We start from the raw sequence: 20,751 nt of genomic DNA on the forward strand, positions 1-20,751 counted from the left end.
TTCTCTGGGAGTTAGGCCATTGCTAGAGCTGTTGGGCTGCCCCCATTTGAAATATTAAGAAAATATGAATATATGTGGGTATATATAGCTGTCTGCAGAGCAAGAGTTCAACCAAAAACTATGGAAAATGTATGGCTAACTTTAGATTAATAATATTATAATCAAAAGACATGTGACATTAATGACTCCTGCTGATGCTGGCAAAGACAGTAGATGAATAGTAGATGACCACTTTAGTTAACTAGAACTTACGTCCTTGATTCTAAAGATTGGGGGTCGTCCAGGCTGCCCCATCCCTTAGAAAATGATTACTTTTTTTCATTGGTTGGAAAATCCCTTTATTGTTAGATGTTTATTTGTACTATTTGTTTTTTGTCTACTGCATCCTACAATCATTATTCTATTTCAGTACTATTTAAATAGAATTTAGAATTAGAACTTTGAAATTAGAATTGTCATTCTTATACTAGATATTGGATGCACTACCCGTCAGTATATCCTTATAACTGAGCTTTACCCAGGAGAAAAGAAGTTTTATTACATGATTATTTTCTGACAGCCAACTGTACAGATGGGGGATTAGTCCAGGTTCTTCCCTCTGGCTATTATGCTCATTGTGGAAAAGGTTCTATTTTTGCAGAAAATCAGTTGTTACAACGTTAAGAAATTAAAACAGTAGCAAGAAACCTGTTTTATGTTTTAGTGATTTCATAAAGAGGTAGTATAGTTCCAGACCTAAAAGGCCATGCTGTGCAGAGTGTACATTTTGATTTCTGATTGAAGTATTAGTTTTGGCAAAAAAAAAGCTGGGAAAATCTTTAGGCCTGGAGTGACAGTCTGCTCATTCTCAGAATAGTGTCTTCGAATAACCGGAGAAGGGTTAATAACTTGTACAAAAACAAATGAGTAGCCCTAAAGTCTTATAAAGGGGTTTTCCAATTTAGGCGGTACCAATTTATAAAATGACTCCCTTTAAATTAATCAAAAGGGTGAGTGTCCCCTGGTGGGATTCCCAGTGATCAGCTGTGATCTGTGGGGAAACCTAGCAGTAAGTGTACCATTTTCCTGGGGCGCCACCATGGTAGAACTCAAGATTTACACAGGACCTATTTAAAGTGTCACTGTCGTTTGGAAAAACTTTTGACATGTCATAGAGACATACTATATGAAAAAGATCTGTCAGCACCTATGAAACTCGTAGAGACGCCTTTTCAGTGTGGGAGAGTTCGGACGCACGTTGGTTGAACTCCGATCCCTGAAGGAGGCCATGAGGCGTCAAGAAGGAGATAATCCAACAGCATCCAGTAGCATGAAAATCAGTGGGATATATTCAAAAGGTACACACAATGACCCATTGTGTATGTCGCTTGAATAAATCTCACAGATTTTTTATGCTACTGTATGCTGTCGGATTACTTTCTTCTTGATGTCATAGAGACATGTCAAAAGTTTTTATCGGTCCGGGTCTGAGTGTTGGTCACCAATCTGTGTCATTGACAGAGTTGGGCTCCACAGACTTACATGAGGAGCCCAAATCATCAAATGACACAGAGCTTTGAGAAAATCACGCTTAGTGTTCAGACCAGTACCGAACATTCAGACCCAAATCGATCAAAACTTTTGACGTGTCTGTATGACGTGTAAAAAATTTTTCCAAACAGTGACACTTTAGATCAATGGGTTATGTGTTCATGCAGGACAGGACAGGACAGGTCTTCCAAAGTGAGAGATGTTTTTTTTATCACTAGGAAATTAGGATTCTGAATATGAGACCACCTTCTAACTCTGAATGAATTCATATGGAACTGGGTTTTCAAAACTCCACAACATATTTAACTTTTAGAGCTTCCCCTCCCTCCCCCCCCCCCCCCCCACTAATGTCTTTAGTTCAGGAAAGGATAAGGAAGCAGCGGTATCTTGTTCCGCAGATCTTGTTCTCAGAGATCATGTAGTAATCCTTTAAAGCTAACATGTGTGTAAAGCCAATAATGTAAAGAGTACAGAAATCTACTTATTACAGTGGGCCTATCACATATGGCTAATGGCAAAGAGGCAGACACCAGCAGCAGAGAGCCCCAGTGCAAGAACAGAGTATGGGCTCAGTGATTTCTGTTAATTTTATGATACATATATTATCTCCAGCCAAAGGCGACCTCAATCTATTTAGATGGCGCTGTGGCTTTCCTAAAATATACTTTATATGTTTTCACTGATGTCACAGCAGCCTCTCTGAAACCCATTTGTGAGGTTACAGCGGCTCATCTGAAACAGGTAAATGTGTGGCATAGGAGTTTCCCTAACTGAAACTTACTAAGCTCACCCAGGAGGAAGCAGCAACAACTGTTGTTGACTACAGAGCAAGAATTTTATATGACTACAATTCTATAGTCTAGAGCAGGATAGCATTAGGGGTATATAGTCCATAAGCCAGAAGATTCTTACACTTCTGAATGTATTTTATGTTGTGAATATATATGTGTACCTAATGTATATACAGTACATAAGTGCACATATGTTTGAAGTTTCCTATGTATGTAGTAAATATTTATATCCGCCTACATGTTAGTGTGAATGTAGCATATGTGTTTGTATATATGTATTCCTTTCCAAACTTCTATTTGTACTTTCGAGCCATAGAGATGACATCTTTGCTTTCTTAATTTGCTGGTGTTACATAGAAGATTGTCATCAGAAAAAGACCTCCTGGTCCATCTAGTCTGCCCTTTTAGTATTTCCTTTCTTATTATCTTAGGATAAATGTATGTTAAACCCAGGCAGGTTTACATTCAGCTACTGTAGATTTACCTACCACATCTGCTGGAAGTTTGTTTCAAGCATCCACTACTCTTTCAGTAAAGTAATATTTTCTTATGTTGCCTCTGATCTTTTTCCCCAACTAACCTCAGATATGTCCCCTTGTTCTTCAGTTCAGTTTTTTAATAAAAACATATTAAAACATATTTAAAGGTTTTGATTGTGTTGGAACCAATGGTCACCACATACATTTTTAAAGCCCTAGTTTAGACACTTTCATACTACAGATTTTATCCTTTTATCTTTAAACATAATTTACATACAGGTATAACACTGTGTGGAATAAGTGGAACTTACTAGGTGAATAGTATATAAATAGAGCAAACTAAATGGACTTAAAAAAGAAATTGTCATAGAAAGCAAAAAGAGTAAAAAACATAACATTTAAACCAACCAAAGATGCTTGCCGAATGTATAGCTGCAGTTTGCATTAAACCTAAAGGAGTTAATGAACTAGAAAACATAACCATCGGAATTCTGGAGCTTGACTTCCAAGGTCTACATTCTAGAACATGAAATTCTCCATCCAGACTATTTACGTTGCTCAATGTGTCCCATGTGGGTCAGTGTTACTTAATTCTGCATTACAATCTCCTTAATACTGCCTTTACTCTTTGGGCTCCTAGCAGATGGAGTCAGGAGATTTAGACATAACCCTGAATGACAGTTGACCCTTGTCTGCTTACAGTAAATATATAGAATAACTGAAACCTAAGAGGCTGGAAGCAAAATATACTTTAGGTTGTGAAAAACCCAACAAGTTTACACAGCAGCTTGTGGTTGTAAGGGCGGTAATATGCAGCCTTTACTTTTGTCTTTGTGACCTGACAGAGAACATTATTAAAGTTCACAAAAATAGCCTGGTTTACACTTACAGAAGAATCCTCTTGTGGCTGAGGCGGATAACCTTATTAACCCCTCCACCACCAGGCTAGGTTCACACAACGTCTTTTTTGGCTGGCCGACAACCTTCTATGTCCACAAAGATGGCCATTGAATAGCCAATAAAAGACTTTGTGTGAACCTAGACCAGTGTGTTGTTTTTTTTTTTTACTAATAACCAGACATTATGAAGCAATTTTAAAGATATGAGAGTTTGGTTTACATAAGGGACAGACATTTTAAAGGATTTGTTGACGTTCCACTTTTTAAATGCAATTATTCAATATAAATCCAGCAACAGATTGTAGATGGAAGACCCATATAAAGAAAGGACTAATATTTTTCCTCTCAAATCCATTCCTAGAGGCATGTCAAAAGTTTTGATCAGTCAGGGTCTGAGTGTTTACACCCCCACCAATTTCTAGATAGAGCAAGGAGAAGCACTTGACTAAGCGATTCACTCCCTGGCTCACTGTTTTTTCCATCTAGCGGCAGAAGACAGTCTTCATTGTAAGTCTATGGAGCCAACTCCTGCAGAGAGACAGATCTTACAAGTAGGAAGAAACTAAACTTAGCTGTACATTAGGAGTTAACCCCTTTACCACACTTTGACATAACAGTACCACAAGGGCCTTACATAGTAATCGCACCATGACATACTATGTGATTGCATGGTTATTGCCACTCTGCTCATTCAATCAACAACAGAAGGAGCTTGTGTTTATATGCCTGAGACCTAAACATGGTCATGCAATATTTTTTGCCCCTAGAATCAGTTTAACTGGTGGGCCATTGGTCGTTCAATAAAAATTTGTCTTCATGCAAAATATATATCTGCCACTGAAGTGGTTAAACTGTGTCTGGTAAGCCCTGGGTGTGTCTCTGGTAACCAAGGGGTTAACCCAGACACAGGTAAAGTAGGATTGATAGCCTGGTTGTCTGTGTTGGCCATAGCTAACATAGACAGATTGTAAAAATACGTACTGGGACCTGCTTTTTCTGGAGTGAGTGAGGTTGGCAGTGGACGCTCACTCCACCCGGGCTTCGGTCCTGGGCTTCCATAGCCCACAGCTGGGGGTCATTGGGGCCTTAAAAAGAAGCTCACTGCAGTGCTGAGTGTGGCCATACCTGGAGAACTGTTTGCTGGAATACTGAAGGTATTGCATGGGCCACACCATACTTTGTTATTTGTACCCGTGGGCTGGATAGCTGGTCCCACGTATAGTCAGGGATTGGTTATGTACTAGTAAGTGCTCAGCCGAGCCGGGTTTATTTGTGTTTAAGCCTTTGTTCAGGTTTGCTTTGTGTTTTGACTATATATATATATATATATTGTAGGGATCTTCCCGGGGGATGGTGTGTTTGGACACAGTTCAGGCAGCAAACTTGGACTTATAAAAACAGCTTTGGTGTTTATTTGTAGCATAAACAGTCCAGCAAAATAAATACAGCAACACTGTGCTTTAAGAATAAAACAAAACAAAAAGTCCTGCCCGTCTGGGCGCTTACTAATACACTGGTCACCTCTCTGGCACTTCAGTCGGCAGTATTGCGGGGTGTGAACAGGCCCCAGCAGCGGCTGTCTTCCTAGCTCTCACCAAACAGACCACGCAGGCTGTTTACTCCTGTCTGAGAGCAAGGACCTGTACACTGAGCACACCTTTTGCCTTCTCAGGCTGATTGGGATCAGAGCTCACCTGATCCCAAAACCCATACTGGATCGGGGGAAGGGAATGGCAAGTCCCACTACCAAAACCTACCTGCCATTCCATGTAAGTCCAGGCCCGGCAATAATAAATAATAGCTCAGCAGCATAACACTGCTGAGCACCGATGCCTCCTGGACTCACCATCTCACGCTATGTATTAACCTGGGTGAGATGTACATCCCCTCGAGCACTTTTCCCGTCACATGTCCACTATATATATATATATATATATATATATATATATATATATATATATATATATGCAACTCTGAGGGGAGTACCCTGGCAGCACATGAGTTATCTGTGTCTAAATAGCTTATAGGATGTTTAAAAGGATAAGCATATTGAGTAAGCTGCGTGCACCCATAAGTACTGGTAATCTGGTGCCAACATAATGACCTCTGAACTGTTTCCCACTTTGCTACATCTGTTAGTTGCAGTGTCTGATCAGGACAGAGCAATCATTTTAGTAAATGGGAGAAATAAAGCCTATTTTTTTATTCGTAGGAAATGAAAGATCTTTTATGTAAGAATTTCAAACGGTTCATTGCTTGGTTAGAAAAAAGTACAGAGGTGATGAACAGGAATAATATCTGTTTGTGCTTTATAGTATCGGGGTGTATAAACTGAAGAAAAGAGGCATCAATAGCAAATTGTTGGCAACAACAAATAGCACCATAACTATGGACAGCCCCATACAGAAAATGTCTCATGTTGTTAGCTTCATTATTAGGAAAAGTCAATTGTAATCACTTAGCAATATTTGGAAGACATGATATAGCTAGGTGGGTGCTGGCAGGGCAGATACCCTGGGTGCTGGATTTCAGGAGGAGAAGAGAAAGTACTGAACAGAATGCAAAATCGTCTGTCAGCTCTTTCCTCAAACGTAACATTTAGCCTATGTTCCCACTATGGCAATGGGCCATCATTTATCGGGAAAAATCTTCTATTTTAAAAATAATGATTATTTATGGCCATCATTAGCAATAGATGCAGATAAAATCCTGTAGTGGGAACATAGCCTTCTACTATAATTGATAGATTTTTTTATCAGTTGTAGTCTTTGTATAAGTTTAACATGTTGTGGGAAAAGTTGGACACATCTGCCATATGTATTGGGAAATATGCATAAACTATAATCACCCTACAACAACCAGTAGGTGAAAATACCTCAATGCGCTGTGGAATCTGTTGGCGCCATACAAATAAAAATTATTATTATTACCTTGTTATAAACTTTCACTTGACTTGCAATAAGTGTGCCATGTTTTTTTTATGGGTCCCAAAATGCACACTGGAATCTACAAATAGCAGGGGCATTCTGGCAGTGGAGGGGTTATATGCATTACTAGGGGCACCCTGGCAGTGGAGGGTTTATATACATTACTGGGGGCACCCTGGCAGTGGAGAAGTTATATGCATTACTAGGGGCACCCTGGCAGTGGAGGGGTTATATACATTACTAGGGGCACCCTGGCAGTGGAGGGGTTATATACATTACTAGGGGCACCCTGGCAGTGGAGGGGTTATATACATTACTAGGGGCACCTTGGCAGTGGAGGGGTTATATACATTACTAGGGGCACCCTGGCAGTGGAGGGGTTATATACATTACTAGGGGCAACCTGGCAGTGGAGGGGTTATATACATTACTAGGGGCATCCTGGCAGTGGAGGGGTTATATAGATTACTAGAGGCACCCTGGCAGTGGAGGGGTTATATAGATTACTAGGGGCACCCTGGCAGTGGAGAGTTTATATACATTACTAGGGGCACCCTGGCAGTGAAGGGTTATATACATTACTAGGGGCACCTTGGCAGTGGAGGGGTTATATACATTACTAGAGGCACTCTGTCAGTGGTGGGGTTATATACATTACTATGGGCATCCTGGCAGTGGAGGGGTTATACACATTGCTTGGGGCACCCTGGCAGTGGAGGGGTTAACTATTATTCTAGGGGCATCCTGGATGAGGGAGGGGTTAACTACTATACTATAGGCATCCAAGAGGTAGCAGTGGTTAATTACAATACTAGGGGCATCCTGGAGGGGGATTAATTACAATACTAGGGGCATCCTGGAGGAGGCAGGGGTTAATTATAATACTAGGGGCATGCTGGAGGGGGCAGGGGTTAAAAACAATTTTAAGGGCATCCTGGGGGGTGGGCTTAAAACTATATAGGGGCACAGAGGGGTTTAACTACTATATGTACTGGAGCAAGGAACCTGAAATGTTTCTCTTGCAAATTCTGGAGGGAGGATATGTGTCAGGCTGGGGAGACACGGAGAAGACAGTGATCCCTGAATTTTCCCCAACCAATGTCCCTGCCTACTTGCCACGCACGGCCCTAAATGGCCGAGGACAACCATGGAGTCGGTCCCTACACTGAGTAGGTGAGCACACAGAACGTAGACAAACAACAAAATGGAGGACAGTCAGCTAGCCAAGTCAAAACCAAACAAACAACGCAGAACAAAGTCAGAAAGAGAGCGGAGGTCAGGCCAAAGGTCAGAAAACTGACTAGCAAGGTTATTAGGACAGGGGAATGCTGGGAAAGGAGCAGGGGAGCTGGGACTAGTAACAACTAATAGCCAGCCCAGAATGCTGGGCTTACCTACTATATATATATATATATATATATACAGGATCAGGAACTCAGTCCAGCAGCTAATTGAACCAGCCCCTGATCCTCCACACAGCTCACCTGCACAGCAGCAGGTTAACCCTTAAGCTGTCAAGGCACAACAAGCAAGACGAGTGGGGCTGAACAATCCTCAAATAAACTTGTGTTCAGACAGGATACTGAAATTTACCAACTCAGCGCCTTCTCGGCCGCAAAGCTCAAACCGAGGAGCGCCAGCGCACAGTCCTGACAATATGTGGCCAGGAGAAGTCTTCAAGATGATCAGAGAAGACACCCCACGTGAGTCACTGGATGTACCTGCACTGATCTGATGTTGTGTAAACCAGTCTTAATGTGTAACCGTTGCATCAAATCTGTAACCAATGTTCATGTAAAGGTACACTAACTGTTCCACTAGAGTTAATTTGCTATCTTACATAAGACTAAGGTACCGGCGTTCCTGTGTTACATTTTTGGTTTGCCTAACTTTGTTTGAACATTGCTCAGCTCATTTGCCATTCTGCTCAGCAGTGGCTGAAGCTTAGAGGGAACATTGCTTCTAAGACCTGGATATGACATCATAAGAAGGTTCTAGATGCCTTAGGGCAGAGATGGGGCAAAAATGGGAGGGATTAAAAATGGTCTATTCCAAAAAGGAGTTAGAGAACTCGTTTAAGCCAATCTTTTCCCAATTGTGATGTTTTATACATTTTGGCACTGAATAACCATTGTAAAATATAAGCTGTATAATCAATATTAAATGTGTTTAATTGTATTTGTGCAATCGTAACTCAAGAGCTTGTTGTACTGCTGTTCTCAATAGGAAGCTTAGAACATAAACTTATTATCATAGTGTGTAGAATATACCTTATAATAAAAGAATAGTATCAATAAGAGATGTCTTTTCTAGATAAAAAGAAAGAGAATCATATTATATACAGTAAGAAAATAAGTAGGAAGGTCTCAATTTTCCCCAATGAAAAGCACCGGATTTGTATATTACGCTATAGCTGCATGATGACGATCTGTGCATAAAGCAAAAATGTAGAGTTAGAATTTAATATCCATTATATCAGTGATAAGACATCTGAATAATTTCTGAAATGGTAGAAGACTAGTATAGTAAGGCATATTTTAGGAATATGAGACAAATTCCCTTCCTCAATTTTTTTCTGCCTTTTGTATTTGCTCTCTATCATCAATAATAGCTTTTAATAACAAAGAGCAAATGAAAATGTCTTTAAAGTACAGTACATTTCTCTTTACAAATACAACTGCACAACCCAGGTGAATGGCAGTGACATGCCTTTCATAGAGACAGGGCATGTGACTGTCATGAGGTCTACAGGTATACTATGTCCATTAAGTTCAATGCTGAATGTATAAATCTCTATGCTGCAGGCGGCAATAATTATATAACGCGTACCTGTTGTTTCAAATTATTTTTAGAAATCTGCATAATTTTGTTAGATTAACCCTTCAGAGTGGTGATGAGGTGATTTTAGTGCCCCTGCTGCTCTTATTAAGCTTATGAGATCCATGGTGCACAACTATTTCTCATTTTCCCAATTTCATAGGGGTGAGGCAAGAGGTGGGCTGTTTGTGAGAAGTACACACATGGACTTACTTTTCATTGCTGTTTACTGAAATTGCACTGAATAGTACAGAGTACATTACTATAGATGGCACATAGAGGAAGAAGGGGGCCATGACACATCTGATAGATGGGTGAGAAGGGGGCCATGACACATCTGATAGATGGGTGAGACAGAGGATATTAGGAAAGCCTTCATTTACTTTTTAGTAAGTGTAGATCATCTTCAGCAGTCAGACTGGCTCAGCCTGGCAGTCCAGTCCAGTCTTTTTCCGACTCTCTCTCTGTCTCTTGCACATAGCACTAGCTAAGCCCCACCCCCACTTTATATGTTTGGCTCTGATCTAGCTGGTATTATAGTTGGATTCCCCTACCAACAGCAGCAGATTCAGTAAAATAAAGTCACCTGGTTATCAAGACTTTTGAGCTATTTTCTAAAGTAAGAAGACACTTTTGGTAAATGACCCCTCACGTACAAAGATGTTACGGATCACATTGGCTCTCAAATGGGGGAAAATACTTGAAACCACAGCTCTGTAGAAAGCGAGACCATTATGATAAAAATACTGGGGGAGATTTATCAAATCTCCGCCAATGTTTATTTTTACAGCACCAACATATTCCGTAGCGCTCCAACAGCTTCCGCTCTGTGATTTTCGAGTATCTGGTGAAAGGATCTAAGATCGAATTTCTGAAATAATACTGTAATAGCCACAATCCCTGGAATTGCTATATTAATACCAGAAACGCTTCAGAAATAATAAGTACAAAAGCACACATGGTTAATTAATAACATCAAGAAAATAACAAATGAAAAATGTTTTTCATTTACAGGATTATGTAATATATAAGAGGGTTATATAAAGCATCAGCACACAACGTAATCCAGCATTAAACAATATCTGAGACTTATAAGTGTGTATTCTACAGAATAGTGGTAAGCAAAGGACATCTGCAGACGATTCACAGGATGCATTAAGTAAACATCTTAATACTTTAAGTATACAAATGTTTTCTAAAGAGGCTGCTCAATACATTACCAGTACATGAGGGCTCTACTGAGGAGCAAAGAACTGAAGTCGCACATTGTCCAGCAGGTTACACCACCCCAAGAGGTCAGGAAATGTCATTGAGTTGACTTCTTCTGACAAGTTGTTAAAAATCCTTCTTCTTACTGATATGTTTTCACAGTGGTTGAGTCTGTCACGCATCTGTTCTGAATTTCTGAATATAAAAGTTACATAGTTATGTAACAATATTTCTAATGTCCTCATGGAAGAAACTATTCAGGCAGATTTGCCATTTAAGAGTCATGGAAAGATGTACATTGGCTCTATGGCAACATGTTGGGGAAAAGGGAAAAGTCGGGTTAGAAAGTGGTCAGATGAGGTGAGATTTTATTGAATATTTCATTGTTTAGAGAGTTGAAGCTCGTTGGATGTAATAATAGATGAAGTTTTACAAGGGAGGCCTTAGAGAAGGCTTGTATGGAAGAGTGTGAAACAATGATTAAAACGGTAGAGAAGAGGTAGTTGTAGCATGGTTACAGTGAATTACATAAAGGAACAATACTGCAGGAAGCACTGATATTGCTTTGAGCAATTTAAATTAAATTCCTTATGAGATAATCAACCACTGGAGTGATTGATAAAGAGTAGTAGTTATACAAAGTATTGGTTGTGCTCCTGTCCTGTAAAATGTAAAGCAGTAAATGCTTCTTCAACTTTTTTTTAATAAGCGATAAATTGGCTTTTCGTTCACTATTCCTAATCCATGGGGTCATATACTGGTCCATATTTATCCAGTAGGATCCTCGCCAAAGCGGCAAGCAAAACGCGTTGGAGTGTGGAGGTGGTGGAGTCAGGAAACATGGTCACTGGGTTAGTATCAGTATGTGAGGGGTAAGATTTTGTGGGCGATCATCAGCATAACATGGACATTTAGAGGCCCTGGTAGACAGCTGCGAGATCCATCGGTTTACACTATGGAGGACATGTATCAATGGGCGTACATTTTTTTTTTTTCGGCGGAAAGTGCCGATTTGCGCATTATTTTATTCGCAAATGGCCGATTTGCGAATAAAATATTCGCAAATCGGCACTTTCCGCCGGCTACGCCGGGGGGCGGGGAGGGGGTGTGAAGGGGGCGGACTCAGAGTCCGCGCGATTCACCATTCTTTCCACCAAAAGATACGCCGAAAACCTACTCCAGTCCTCAGCTGGCGTAGGTTTTCGGCCGTGCGCACCGGAGCGCACGGGATTTATGTAGAGGCAGTCCCCCTCTACATAAATGCCATAGCGCCAAAGATGAGGGGACATTTTTAAGTCCGGCGTAAAAACCGTCGGACTTAATAAATGTCCCCCTATATGTCCACTTGTATGGGCATTGTGCAATTTATATAGGTACTAGATTTATAAGTATAGCAATTATTCTATACTGTGCTGCTATTTAGCTTTCTAGCCTTAGGGTTGTGCAATAGACTCATGTATAATTATGTTATGACATATTTATTGTGCTGTTTTCACTGATACATGTTTAATATTGATTGTTGCTAGTCTATTTATTCAACACACCTGGGCTTGATACATTTGCTGTTTGTTATTTAATCTGGGCTTCATATGTACACCATATGTATTATTGTCTAATATTTGTATATCCCACATCATCTAGTTGTACCCCGGAGAGATTTTCATGTTCCTGATGTTCTTTTTATTTGTCTGTACTGTATATGTTGGGGGTATCAGTTTTTGTCAAAAAAAAAATATATGAATTATTAAATAACTTTTGTAATTTGGATATTTTTTGAAGTTTTTTTATGTAGGTTTATATGTTAGTGGTAAAATCTCTTAAGTGTCGATTTAGATATTATGGTGTTCTTATGTAGGTTTAACATATTTATCCAGTTGCCTGTGCGTTTTCCCATAGAAACCAATCAATCTCATTTTATTTTTGCTGAGCTTGTTAAAATCTGTTTAAGGGTATATTCACACGAACGGGCTCGCAGCGAGATTCTCGCTGCGAGCCTGGCAGGTCCTGGCAGTTCCCATACACTACATACTTGCTGTGGTCTAAACGACCGCAGCGAGTATGTAATTATACCGCCCTTAACCCCTTCTGCTCCCACCCGGCTCCCCCGCTGTAAACATACTTTACCTGTCCTTGCTGCATGGGTCCAGCGTCCTGCTCTCCTGTCCGGCCAATTAGTGTGTTGCCCAGCCGCAGCCACTGTTTGGCCAGGCGGGAGAGCAGGACGCCGACCCGTGCAGCAAGGACAGGTAAAGTATGCTTACAGCGGGGGAGCCGGGCAGGAGCAGAAGGGGTTAAGGGCGGCAGAATTACATACTCGCTGCGGTCGTTTAGACCGCAGCAAGTATGTAGTGTATGGGAACTGCACTAAACGACCGCAGCGAGTATGTAATTATACCGCCCTTAACCCCTTCTGCTCCCACCCGGCTCCCCCGCTGTAAACATACTTTACCTGTCCTTGCTGCATGGGTCCAGCGTCCTGCTCTCCTGTCCGGCCAATTAGTGTGTTGCCCAGCCGCAGCCACTGATTGGCCGGGCGGGAGAGCAGGACGCCGACCCGTGCAGCAAGGACAGGTAAAGTATGCTTACAGCGGGGGAGCCGGGCAGGAGCAGAAGGGGTTAAGGGCGGCAGAATTACATACTCGCTGCGGTCGTTTAGACCGCAGCAAGTATGTAGTGTAAGGGAACTGCCAGGACCTGCCGGGCTCGCAGCGAGAATCTCGCTGCGAGCCCGTTCGTGTGAATATACCCTAAGAGTTTTTTAAGAGCTTTTTCGGTTGTAATTGACTTTTATGGGAAAACAAGGTAGTGTGAGCTTTAGAAGGTTTGATAAATCTGGGTCTTTGAGTGTAAAAAAAATAAAAAGCAATTTTTGGTAAGAGGGGTGGTTGGGTGCAATGTATGTAGTGGCTAGAGATGAGCGAACCGGCTGAGGTTCGGGTTCGTCAGAACCTGAACTCTCGGCTTCTGATTCTCGCTGTCTGCCCGCTCCGTGGAGAGGGTGGATACAGCCAGAGGACCGCCTGGAAAACTGGGATACAGCCATAGCCATAGGCTGTATCCCAGTTTTCCAGGCGGTCCTCAGGTTGTTTTCACCCGCTCCACGGAACGGGCAGACAGAGGGAATCGGAAGCCGAGAGTTCAGGTTCATACGAACCCGAACCTCAGCCGGTTCGCTCATCTCTAGTAGTGGCTGCTGGTAGTAACTAGAGATAAACTAACCAACCCCACCAAACACAGAAACTCAAACTTTTGGCTCAACCTGCTAAAAAAGTGTTGGTCTCATGACAGAAAGGAGGAGAAGGAGGAGAAAGGATCACATGACCTCACATTATTGCTTATTGTATGCTTTTTTTGGCAGGCCATGTGGGTATCAGAGTACAGTTTTCTATCATGCATTGCTGCCATCTACTCCAAACTGTTCTCCTCCTCCTGTATTCCCTTGATAGCAGATGAGTCAAAATGTCTCTAGTCTTTTGTGTCCTTCACAATGTACTCTTGCATTATGTTTTATAGACAAACAGCTCACCCACTGATAACTCAAGCATGTATGACCAGCTTAAAATGATACTGTCACCCCCTTCTCTACACTTTTTTATAAATTTCTTTGTGCTTGGTCCAGTGAAAAATGCTTTTTATCATTGACGGATTGGGCCACTTGGGTGGGGCTTCACGTCAGCAGTGCCACTTTGCCCCACCCAAATTGGTGTTGCAGACCCTGCTCCTCTGTGATGTCATTGGCCTCTTGGCCCTGCCCCCTCACCAGCCATTGGAAAGAGTTGCTCTAGAGGCCTAGGCCCCACCCCTCTAGGTCAGCTCATTCCAATGGGCACAAAGGGAGGCGGGACATAGACGTGATGACGTTACGTAGGGGCGGGAACTATGGCACCAATGAGGGCGGGGCTAAGTGGTGCTGCTGTCGTGGAGCCCCGCCCAGGTGGAACAAACCACCAACAGTAAAAAGCATTTTTCACTGGACCAAGCACCAAAAAAACTATAATAAAGTAAGCTATAAAAACTGCAGGATTTAGGCTTTACAGCTGTGTAGAGAAGTCCTCATACAGAAAGGGGTTGACAGTATCACTTTAAGCTAAACTACAGGTCATAACCCTAGGCAACAAGATATAAACATCACATTATGGGACAGTAAGAGATGAAGGATTTTTTTGTAAAAACTACTGAAAAGATTTATCCTATATATTGAGGATTCTTACTTTGTATCTCATTCTTTCAAAGAAAGTTAACTTTTGTATGCCTTAATCCCCCCATCATTGTGTCTGGGTATAATGCATAGAGCTGATCTATCACTTTTATTGCATAGGAATGGTGTCTGCTGGCAAGGGCTCCACTCTCAAGTCTTTTATTAATGTGTTTCTTTTAGTTGAAATATGTAACTTAAACTTTTTCATCGAGAATAAGAAAGGTTCTTACCAAACAGCTGGAAATCCTTCTCAGACATGTAATTGATGCCGCAATTAAACCATCAGGTTATATTATATGCCTATTCTCAGATCTATTTCTCCAGGACAGTATATTTCACAAGCTGCCTTTTTAATGGGTATAAAGACATCTGTTCTATTGGTAGTACGTGACAGATGGCCCGTAAGCTTGGCAGTTGGAGTCTATATATGTTCCTAAAAATTGGTCAAGTACAATGCGGTGCATATTGGAATATAGGCAGATTGTGTGCAAATAGAGCCATGCTGGCACCACTTCCTGTGGCTGAGGAGTGTTATTTTTGTTTGTTGCCCTTTTATTACATTTCACAGTTTGGATAACTATCATGCACACCCACCATTGTATGCTTTTTACATTTACATATTTGTGTATTATTAAATCAATTGAACTTTTCTGTATTGCACTGAAGCATTGTATGACTCTATTATTCTAATCCTGCATTGACAGAGGAATCTCAAAACAGTCCCAATACAACGCGGGTAGGTAAACTTAAAGCAACAAAGATGTCCTGCTGCTGCCAATTTATTAATATGGGGAAAGAGGGTATAAAAAGTGGCCACATCTGTTGTTTAAAGAAGTCTATTAAATTACATATTTTGATATTATCCAATTAATAACATTACTGTCCATGGTTTAAGTACTATAGCATTCAATATTATATTGTTCATGATTTAACTTTTGAAGAGTTCATTCATTGTCTTGCTGAATTAATAAATACAGCAATGATAATGATAAAGTAATGCAGGAAAGAGGAAAAAAATAAATAAATAAATAAAAATGCCAAACTCCTTGGAAACATCAGCGCTGTCTTCACAGAGTCATGGGACCAAAGTTTTAGGTGAAAGAAATTGCAATTGCAGTTGCACTGTATCTGATGAAGAGAGCCTAGTCTCTGTAAACGCGTTATACAGTATTTGTGCTATCTGAAATAAACGCTTTTTATTTCTTTCACCTAAAACTTTGGTCCCATGACTTTGTGAAGACAACGCTGGTGTTTCCATGGAGTTTGGCAATTTTTTCTTTTTTTTTTTTCCTTTTCTGCAATTTTACACGGGTCCCCACTCAGGGAGCATCCCGGCGTGCTACTCCATACTAGCTTGCAGTCTTCGGCACCAGGACCATTTGGACTCTACGTCGGTACCCCATTTCAGGGGTCATATGTATTAAGCCCAAGGGGCAACAAGGTGAGCCTCCTACCTACCTCACCTTCCTTTTCCCTTACTGTATGGTATAACACGAGGCGCCACCTCTCGCCTGTTCCCTTTTTTTTTCTCTACAATGATAAAACAATGATATACCCACAACATAACATATTCTATTCCATCCCATGACATGAGGATATAAAGATGGAAAAGTTGAAAAAAAAAATGGTGTAAAGGTGCACAGTCTGCATTTTTTCAAAAAGAATTTGATGAAGATACATTTTAATAAAGAAACTATTTTTTACAATATACAAATTATTTTACAGGAAATAAAGAAGTACAAAAGGTCATATGCATCAGGAGCAACTTTGAAGGAATACTCCGGAGAAAAAAAATTGTTTTCAAATAAAATGTTGATAGAAAGTTATACAGATATTTTTTCTTTTTTTTCTTTTAAAAAACCTCAGGTCTTCCAGTGCGTATCAGCTGCTGTACGCCCTGCAGGAAGTGATGTATTATTTCCAGTCTGACACAATGCTCTCTGCTGCCACCTCTGTCTGTGACAGGAACTGTCCACATCAGCATAGGTTTTCTATGGGAATTTGCTACTGCTCTGTACAAGTGGCAGCAAGGAACACCATGTGAGACTAGAAAGACTTTCTGACAGCTGATAAGTACTGAAAGGCTTGAGATGTTTAAATTTAATTCATGTATAATTTTGTATGACTTTCTGACACCAGTTGATTTAAAAACATTTTCTTTCTCTGAAGTACCCTTTTAAGATTCTAGGTGGATAAACTTTACATCTATCAGAAGTTTCGCTCAACATGTTCCAAAATTGTGGTACACTGACTATCTGATAACTTTTTTTTTTTTTTTTTTTAACTCAGCTTTATTAAGGATATATATCAATAATAACATTGTCCCATACAGTATGAGGCCAGGTTCAGACTATGTAACTGTGAGGCTGTATTTGCGGCTGTAATTGTGCGGCGGTGTTTTTGGTGGTTCATGCGTACGCTGGAAAGTATAGGATATACGCTGCACAGTGCACACTATGTATGAATCTACGGCCCGATCGTAAACGGACCCGTAAAAAATGAACAAGACCATTGTTTGCGGCTGGACATGCGGCCGAGGATTGACAGGCGGTCCGTACGGAGTACTTCAAAAATAGCCGGCAATGATGCCGAATGCCGATGCCTCTAATAGTTAATATATTAAATTAATAAAACACATTTTCGTTGTAATAAAGTCCCTTTCGTTGGTCAATAATTTAATTCTAACGAATCCATCATTTTGCAATTAAATATACTGTTAAAATAAATATAAATAAATGTATATTTATATATATATATATTTTTTGACAGTATATTTAATTGCACAATGATGGATTCGTTAGAATTAAATTATTGAACAACGAAACTGAATTTATTTAATTGAAAATGTGTTTTATTAATTAAATATTAATTAGTACAGGAAGCTCCATAAGCCGTTAATTCATATTTCCGGCAATAGAGCATTCTGTACTAATCATCACTTTACTTTAATGAAAACATCAAATGTTTCTTCTAATTATGTTATCACAATAGCATTATTAGAAGAAACATTTAGAATTATATGTGCGCTCAGCTGATTGGCTGATCGGCTAAGCGCACATATAATGAGCCGGTCCGCAGTACAGTGACTTCATTGTGCTGCGGACCAGCGAAGAGGACACATCGGGGTGAGTATACAGATCTCCCCACCCCCTCCCCAGCACTGCACCCCTCCCAGCAAGGAAGGGGGGTCAGTTAACCCCTTCCTTGCTGGGATGGGTGCAGTCTGACATCAGTCTGGCCCCCAAGGGGTTAAGGGGGATGCAATACATCCTCCCTTAACCCCTTGGGGGCCAGACTGTAAGCAGCGATCTGTAAAGATGCTGCATACTGTAAGGTGCACAACACCGCTCACAATGATGGGTGTTGTGCTCCTGTTTGTGTGTTTTTTGTGTGTTATCGGTATCCTGGGGATTACGTCGGTTTCCGTGGACTACGTCGATGACCAGCGTTTGTTTTTTTTAATAAAATGGTCAATGAGGGGTGTGGGGGTGTTTTTATTTGAATAAAAAAATTTTTAACTTGTGTCTTGTCTTATTTCTTTACTTTATAGACTTAGTAGTGGAAGCCGTCTAATAGACGGAATCCATTACTAAGTTGGGGCCTAGTGTTAGCCGGTATAAAATGGCCAACACTAACCCCCTATTATTACCCCAGTACCCAATGCCACCAGGGGTACTGGGAAGAGCCGGGTGCCAGTGGTCCCGGAGCGTCAAAATTGGCGCTCCTGGACCAGGAGGCAGCAGGCTGGTAAGATTTAGGCTGGGGAGGGCCTAAACCAATGGCTCTTCCCACCCTGGTGTTACCAGGCTGCTGTCGTTTGGTTTTTAACCCAGCTGGTTATAAAAATAGGGGGGACCCTATGCGTTTTTTTAAAATTATTTATTTATTTAAAAAAAAAACCCGCATAGGGTCCCCCCCTATTTTTATAACCAGCCGGGTTAAAAACCAAACGACAGCAGCTTGGTAACACCAGGGTGGGAAGAGCCATTGGTTTAGGCCCTCCCCAGCCTAAATCTTACCAGCCTGCTGCCGCCCGGTCTAGGAGCGCCAATTTTGACGCTCCGGGTCCACTGGCACCCGGCTCTTCCCAGTACCCCTGGTGGCATTGGGTACTGGGGTAATAATAGGGGGTTAGTGTTAGCCATTTTATACCGGCTAACACTAGGCCCCAACTTAGTAATGGATTCCATCTATTAGACGGCTTCCACTACTAAGTCTATAAAGTAAAGAAATAAAGACAAGACACAAGTTAAAATTTTTTTTTATTCAAATAAAAACACCCCCACACCCCTCATTGACCATTTTATTAAAAAAAAACAAAAAAAAAAAACGCTGGTCATTGACGTAGTCCACGGAATCCGACGTAATCCACAGGATACCAATATCTGAAAAACAAAAAGGGAGAAACACACAAAAAACACACAAACAGGAGCACAACACCCATCATTGTGAGCGGTGTTGTGCACCTTACAGTATGCAGCATCTTTACAGATCGCTGCTTACAGTCTGGCCCCCAAGGGGTTAAGGGAGGATGTATTGCATCCCCCTTAACCCCTTGGGGGCCAGACTGATGTCAGACTGCACCCATCCCAGCAAGGAAGGGGTTAACTGACCCCCCCTTCCTTGCTGGGAGGGGTGCAGTGCTGGGGAGGGAGTGGGGAGAGCTCTATACTCACCCCGATGTTGCCTCTTCGCTGGTCCGCAGCACAATGAAGTCACTGTACTGCGGACCGGCTCATTATATGTGCGCTGAGCCAATCAGCCAATCAGCTGAGCGCACATATAATTCTAAATGTTTCTTCTAATAATGCTATTGTGATAACATAATTAGAAGAAACATTTGATGTTTTCATTAAAGTAAATAGATGATTAGTACAGAATACTCTTTTGCCGGCAATATGAATTAACGGCTTATGGAGCTTCCTGTACTAATTAATATTTAATTAATAAAACACATTTTCGATTAAATAAATTCAGTTTCAATGTTCAATAATTTAATTCTAACGAATCCATCATTGTGCAATTAAATATACTGTCAAAAATTAAATATATATATAAATATACATTTATTTATATATCTATTTATTTTAACAGTATATTTAATTGCAAAATGATGGATTCATTTAAATTTAATTATTGAACAACGAAAGGCACTTTATTACAACGAAAATGTGTTTTATTATTTTAATATATTAACCATGAGAGGCATCGGCATTAGAGCAGAGGATCGCAAACCCCGGTAATAGCAATTCATGTAAACTGGGTTCCCTGCTTTCCCAGATGCATCCAGAGGTGTTTGCATCACTTTCTTAAGATTTTATTTGTTATTTTTAGTTGAACCTGATTTCCAAGTAAATGACCGTATGTTTTGAGCCGCATGTCTATTTTTTCCCACGGCCGTAGTTTCATCCGCACATTTACAGCCGCATAAAAAATACAGCCGCACAGTTACATAGTGTGAACCTAGCCTGAAGTTGCAAGCATCAAAGACTTAGGCTATGTGCACACTGAGGAAAAGGGCGAGGAATTCAGCTTGAAATTCAGCTTGAAATTCCTCCTGTAAAATATGTACAGAGCAAAGTCCCATTGTGTTCAATGGGTTTTCTGCTCTGTTGTTCACACTGCAGAATTTCCAAGCAGAATTTTCTGCTGTAGATCTGCTAGAGGAATCCTATAGAAGTCAATGGGGGGCTTACATTCTGCTTGAATTCTGCCTGAAAACTTTCTGCTTCAATTCCTCGAGAATTCCTCAGTGTGCACATACCCATAACATGTAATTCTGTCAGGAGCAACATCCAATTACAAGAGACATAACCATCGCCTCACAAAACAAAACAAATAACCATGTAACGGAGCAAACTAGTGTCTGGGGGTCAGAGTACATACTCAATGTCAATGATT

This window comes from Dendropsophus ebraccatus, chromosome 5, assembly GCF_027789765.1.
Source record: "Dendropsophus ebraccatus isolate aDenEbr1 chromosome 5, aDenEbr1.pat, whole genome shotgun sequence".
Lineage (NCBI taxonomy): Eukaryota > Metazoa > Chordata > Amphibia > Anura > Hylidae > Dendropsophus > Dendropsophus ebraccatus.